The sequence below is a fragment of the Monomorium pharaonis genome, chromosome 2 (assembly GCF_013373865.1).
Source record: "Monomorium pharaonis isolate MP-MQ-018 chromosome 2, ASM1337386v2, whole genome shotgun sequence".
Classification (NCBI taxonomy): domain Eukaryota; kingdom Metazoa; phylum Arthropoda; class Insecta; order Hymenoptera; family Formicidae; genus Monomorium; species Monomorium pharaonis.
In genome coordinates, this window is record NC_050468.1 from 5,612,577 (window position 1) to 5,619,101 (window position 6,525).

The following is a 6,525-nucleotide window of genomic DNA, read 5'->3' on the forward strand; positions in this document are numbered from 1 at the left end:
TCATGTCTTGAAATATTTTGTATTTTTTCGAACAATTTTAAAAACATATTTTAGCAATCTGAAAGCTATTTTATACAACGTTTTGATGTATTATTTTGAGAGAGAAATGGAGATATCTTGAAAATATTTTTTTAGAAATCTAAAAAACGTATCTTTTAAAAATATCTTGAAGATTTCTTTAATAAGATAATTTGTACATAAAATCCAATTGACATCATCCTAAAAAAATATCTAAGATATTTTTTTAGGATGATGTCAATTGGATTTTATATATATCTTTATAACATTTTTTACAATTGTAAATATTGGCAACAGATTATGTAAATCAAAAAGCCACAAATGGGAAACAGACTTTGTTATTGTAATTCTGTTACTTTCGTCAATGTGCAGCACAACCTCTGTTGCAAAATATATGATAGAATGGCGACTAACAATAAGCAAATATCTTATTGATGGAAGATTAATAGCAAATGATTAAACATAATTTTACAAATATGTCATCAGACATCTTGCAAAATGCAACAGTATTGATGACTATTGGCAACTGACAGCCAGTACATCCGAATGACAGCAAAATGATAGCAAAAATCTAAAAGATCTGTCTTCATTAAAGTCACTCATCTGTGAGCAATGCGCAGCCAATAGATGGACATGGCGGGGTTTTACTTTTTGTAAGTAAAAGACGTACAAATAATGGAATAAAAGGAGTAGCAACATAAAATTTTTTACTTGTAATGAAATGATTATGAAAATGAGTACTCAAAATTGGGTTTAAAGACGAAAATAAGTGAAATGTACTTTAAATGTACAATTTTTTATTTTGAAAAAATTAATACAAATATTTGTTATTGATCTGTTTTTGCTTGTGAAGACAGATTTGGTCTGCAAACTTGCTCTGATGTTCTTAATATGACTTTAGAATACGTTCTTCAGATTTGATTATTATTAGAGATCAATTAGATAGAGTAAGCTCTAGCTTTGATATAACCATTCCGCTGCTAAATGCGTGCAATATGTTGGCAGATTAGCAACAGATTTTCTAAAAAATTGCTAGTAAATTGGTATCTATTATTTCAACAAAATGCTTACGATTTGCTAGCAAAGTTCACAAAATTTGATAGCAGATTTATGACAAAAAATCGAGAATCTGGATACGCGGGCAGATTGGCAGCAAAAATCGAGCAGAAATTGCAAGTCTTGTTCGATTATTGCTGCTAATTGCTCTCTCAGAAAGAATTTCTGATACCAAGACAAACAATTTTCTTGACATATTTAATCTTATTACAACTTTATGTAGTATAAAAATAAAACATGATTAAGATTAAATCAGAAATTTCTATCTTCAGATCGGTCTATTCTTAAATCTAGAATATAAGATTGTCACAAAATTACTAAATCATTCTGAAAAAGTTAATAAGATAGCATCAAAAGTCATTTTATTCTAGATTTAAGAACTTTCCATTTAAAAATAAAATATTTCTTTTTTGATAATAAATATGATTGGTTATATCGATACTATTTTATGATACATCGAAGAATAATAGGATGAGGTCCTCTTAGAAATCTTTTCTGTGGGTATGGCATAACATGATGAGCAAACAATTTGTCGATATTTTCTATTTACAGACTCTGTACAATTTGTAGTCTTTTTGCTGATAATGGTTGATAGTAGACACTTAGCATGATCTGCTTTCGACTTGGCTATCTGGGATTTCACGATTTGAATGTTTGGTGAATATATTTACTGCAATATAAATAACGACATCGATAAATATTATATTCGAGTGACAAATATCTAACACAAAGAACTAGGAATTATAATATGTTAATGTATAATAAGAAAATCTGTATGACACGAAAAGTACTCAAACTATTTGTAATTAAAATAAAATTAAAATTACGAGTTCTAAAACGCACTACATATTTAAACGAGAATAAAGATGTTTACAAAACTTAAAAATGTTATTTTTTGTCGATACATTATTTTAAAATGAGTATTATGTAAAATATGTTTACAATAGAAAATACTAACGATATAGGTTAAATATTAAAGTAATAGTTTATCCTCTATTTTTTAATGTTTTACATGCTCTGTCTATTGTATGTCTATTTAATAATGTGCATAAAAATATCAATTGCAACATTCCTGAATATTTAAAAGTAATTTTGATAAATGAGAACCACTGATCCGTACTTTCCGTCGTAGAGGTAGAGGTCGAATTAAGAAAGATGGCGGCAGTTTTAATGGAGAGGTGCCAATGGTTGAATAGTGACGCAACTTTAAAATCACAGTATACTTATCTTAAAATAATTTTAGCTTAAAAGTGAAATATAAATTTCACTTTGAAAAAAGTGAAAAACTTTGATTTTCATTTTGTTCATATTTTAATATGGATTTTATCGAACACTTATATTTCATCATATACTACGATATGACATTGCATGATTAATATGATGTATAAATGACGCAAATATTAAAATAAAACCTTGCTTTGTATTTTTAATAAAGTTACTTATATAAAAGTGAAAAATATTCTTAATTTTTTGAGTGTGGCTATAAATGCAAACTCGAAAAAACTTTCAATATGTGTGACGGCTATAGCCACATAAAATTATTTATTGCATGTATTTTTTAATAAGTTATCAAAATTGTTCAAAAAATACATTTTAATGGATTTTTGAGTCAAGAATTTCGAATTTCTAGTCAGAATTCCAAAATTCACTAATATAGCAGCGTTAAAGATCACAAAATTTTCCAGTATTTATAATCAATTATGACAGTTTCTTGTTTCAATAACTGCATTGAAAAGAAGATACAAATGCATAGATTGGAAATTGGGTTTATTCTAATTTTTAAAAATAGTGAATTTACGTTTAGAAAATAACGGACTTATTTAGAACAAATATAATATAAAATTAAAATTTTATAATTTATAAAAATATATTATAAAAATGTAATAATATATTATTCTATTTAGAATCCAAATCGAAAGAGTTGAATTCTCTGGTGCATTTCTCTAATACAAAACAATTTTTTAAAGACTCCTGGGTTTTTGTCACAACCATATTGAATTTGTGAGAGACAAGAAGACACGTTGACAACTCAATTTGTTGCCTGTGCTATTTGCAAATAAAAATAAATTTGGATAAAATAACAGATAAGATTACTTTATTACGCACTTTTAAAATATAGCTTATATGCTATCCTTTCTTTCTTGATAGTCAATACATAATTGTAGAGTGAATGTAGTATGAGATCGATTTTTGCCTGTCGTAAAGAGAAAAAAATCTTTTTTATGTGTATAATAGTTGCCATAATTTGAGGATTTTATAATGATTCTTTATTATGATTAGTTTTTATTTCCATATTCAGATCCATATTCAGTAAAAAATTAAAGGTAAGAATCAATCATATTAAAGAATTACTGAACGCTTATTGATTTGTTTTGTCTGCTGAATATGCCTATTTTCTGGAAGTTTAAGAAGTCAAATTATAATTTTTTTTTGAAATGTTATTTATGTGTTGCCTTTTTTTCTTCTAATGCATGTCGTTAAAAATGTCAAAAAATCAACACATTAAAGGACTTATCATTATGTTGTCTTTAAGGTGATGTTATTAGATGTCCAACTCTCAAACCTAAGTAATTAAAAAGATTCTAAAGCCATCTATTTTATTGACATTATATAAAGAAAAAAAAGTTAAACTGCAAATTTGTTTTTTTATATGTATCATTATATATCATAATATGTACCATTTCTGAGATCAAGCGTTTTGAGATCAAGGAAGATATTACTTTATTCAAAATTTCAATGTTTTTTTAAATCAAAATTGTGATAATATATTATCAACGATCAGACATTTGTATCATATTTCTTCGGATGTGACTCTTGTATTCATTATTTTGCTCTTAAGCATTTTGCCTGTTTGGTCTATAATACCTCACAATGAAATGTTTTTATAAACAACTATGGGAATAAGTGGGTAAAGGATCTTTTAGGACTTAGATAAATCTGTTCAATTTGTTAGAAATTATATGAACGTTGTTTTAATAACGGAGTTACAGAATAATGTGAATTTATCAGCAACTTATGAAATAGTAAAATAATGTTGTTAATTTATCCTTATAAAATAGTAAAATACTTAAATTATTCATCTACCGAATTATTAAATTAAATTGGTGAAAATAATAGCTCAGTTTTTATGATGGAAAATATGAAATAGAGCGGACAGTTAAAAGAATATTAATTACAAACTTAAAGTTTTTTTTCGGCAATTGCTTTGAACATTAAATTTTATTTTATTATAACAATACAAAAAATGTTTTATACTATTTGATATTACTTTATCACTGTTTCCTTTTTTGTATTTTATTTTTTTTTTAAATTCACTGTAGAAAATAATAAACGTTTTTTTCTTGTCTCTTATTTTCGCTCTCTTCTCTTCCTTCTTTATCATTTCCAGGGACTAATCGCTTCTAAAGTTTTTACTTTGGAAAATTGTATTTCTTACTCTCTTTACCTATCATCTACATAGTTAATTCCCACAAAGAGAGGATGCAGCGAATGAGATGCTACCTATGAAAGCACGCGATCTCTTTTTGTCTTATAATCCTTTCTCTAATAATTTATGTTTTTGACTACAGTGGATTTGAATCCAGCCAAAGGTAAATTAACAACATGCTCTACTTGCAGTTCTAATTTGACAATTTCGACATGTGACGTCATTAACCCTCTCGCGTTTGGTTTAAACTTACTATAGTCGAAAATGCTGTAGTGCTAAGTATCCGTTTCACGAATTATTGTCCTCATCATCACATGTGTAACCTGTATAGGACATAGGTGATGATGCGTGGGTGGCATCATCTGATCGGAATATATCTGTGCCTGCCAATACGCATGTATGTGCGTAACCGTATGCGCATGTGTATATGCGTGCGCGCACGTCGGTATTCGTAGTGAGTCTGCGCCGTACGATATCGATCGATAGAAACGCTTTTGGAAAACACTCCACATTTCACAGCGAAGAAAGTGGAGGAGTCAACTTGCTCGTACCTGCCTTAAGTATCCCTTTTTTTGTATGACAAGAATCTTAGGTAGTCTAGGAAACAATGTAAATTTAGTTGTATAGATGGATTCTTTTGGACAAAATATTGTCGATTTATCGTAATAAAACGATAGGCGACTGATTTGCTGAATATCCCGAGGGCAATAGCAAGGATGTAATGCACATCGATTCATCGTCCTGTCACTGATTTTAGAACAATCGCACTACAATTCCGCTTCACTCGATTCTACTATCTCTCGAATTGAAAAGCGCGTAGTAGTAGGGATATATATGTATATGTATGTACGCGATCTTAAATATAAGATTCAATACTTGATTGTCTCAACTAGGAACATATCAGTAATCATTTTTTAGTTTACTATTATAGTAATCATTTTTGTCTTTTTTGTTTATTCTCTCTATGCCACAAATAAATTTTATCGATTTCATCATTTTATATTTCTTTCAATAATTATTTTTTACATGATATTGCTGATGATCAGATTAGCCATTAGGTATGATCAATGATCATTAATCCTAATAGCACAGATCTAAAGATATTCATAAAATGCTCTAAGGACATATTCTTTGATGCCAAATGTTGTTTTATGGATATATTACTATCTGCATTAAAAAACTATATCGCGACACAAAGAATGAGATCGAATACAAGAATTATTTCGTCAATGGTATCAAAGTTTAGTTTGCTTACGCATAAACCGTTTACGTCGTCGTTTTGATAAGAACATAGTAGTGGTGTGTGCATCTCTTTTGAGATAGAAAGAGAAAACGAACGGGGTTCTCGCATTCCCCGGAGCCCCTCCTGATGTGAGAGGCCTCCTATACATTATTCATTCTCCACATCCGCAGGCAGTGCGAAGAGTGTGCTGTGTGGGTGCGCTGTGCACGCGTGTATACGGATCTGCACGGATGTGTATGTATATATATATATATAATATATACGTACGTTGTGTATGGGGGGGGGGCGTACATGCGTGCGATCTGGTAGGGTAGGTGGAATTAGGGGGAAGGTCGAGATGGAAGAAGACTTCCACGTTGTGCAGAGCGGTGGCGTTATATACGACTGTACCGTGCGTCCAACGTAGCGGGGGAAAACGAGAAGAAACAAAATCCCGAGGATTGCCCGCTAATAGGGTGAAACGAGATAGAACGCAAGTGAACGAAAGAGAAGGACAATTTAAGCGTGAATGTCCCTTATACACGATAAGAATATTATATTTACGCCATTTTCGAACTTAGACTTATTGAGTAATTTCAGATATTAGGATACAATAAAATTTTCTATTTTTAAACAACTGTTATCCGGTACTCTTCTCTAACTACAAAATTATTAGAGGGGAGAAAAGGGTTATAAACCATTTTGTTTATTTAAATAACTCCGTAAATATTTATATAATATAATTCTTGTTGGTATAAAATTGTAGGTTTATTTTTTATTCCTGCACTGCTGCACTAGTGCA